This window comes from Priapulus caudatus, unplaced genomic scaffold (assembly GCF_000485595.1).
Source record: "Priapulus caudatus unplaced genomic scaffold, Priapulus_caudatus-5.0.1 Scaffold47, whole genome shotgun sequence".
Classification (NCBI taxonomy): domain Eukaryota; kingdom Metazoa; phylum Priapulida; class Priapulimorpha; order Priapulimorphida; family Priapulidae; genus Priapulus; species Priapulus caudatus.
Window position 1 is genome coordinate 297,659 of NW_014577108.1, and position 606 is coordinate 298,264.

The following is a 606-nucleotide window of genomic DNA, read 5'->3' on the forward strand; positions in this document are numbered from 1 at the left end:
TGTATGCGTGGGCGTCCGAGAGTGTGTGCGTGCGCGGGCGCCTGTGACTGCGTGTACACGCGTGCGCGTTAGTCTGTGCGTGTGTGTGCGCGTGCGTGCGTTATCGCAATAACAGAGGTAGTAACGCCAGAAACGGCGCGCGCGTGTTGTGGATCCTGCAGTATTGACACACGGGTGACACGCCGAGCAGCCAGCGAGAATGCGGGTATAGCGTCCACGCAGCGATATTCTAATAAGCGACAAGCACTGCATAAGACAGACGATACGACAGACAGGATGGTGTCGTTAGTATCTCTCTTCGTCTTTGCTGTCCTGTGCTAAGCTGTTCGATTGGCGGTCGAATCTACATCGATCTAATATCGATCCAGCGATTAGGCTATCCGGGGTGCGGAAGAGGTGGGGGGGGGTGTCGCAGCTCTGTGTAGCGATGTTGTGTGCGTGTGTGTGTGTGTGTGTGTGTGTGTGTGTGTGTGTGTGTGTGTGTGTGTGTGTGTGTGTGTGTGTGTGTGTGTGTGTGTGTGTGTAGCGCTGGTGCGCTGTACTGGTGGCGGTGATGGTGGCGTGGTGTATGCGCTCTGTGTGTTCGTGTGAAGAGATGGGGGGGGG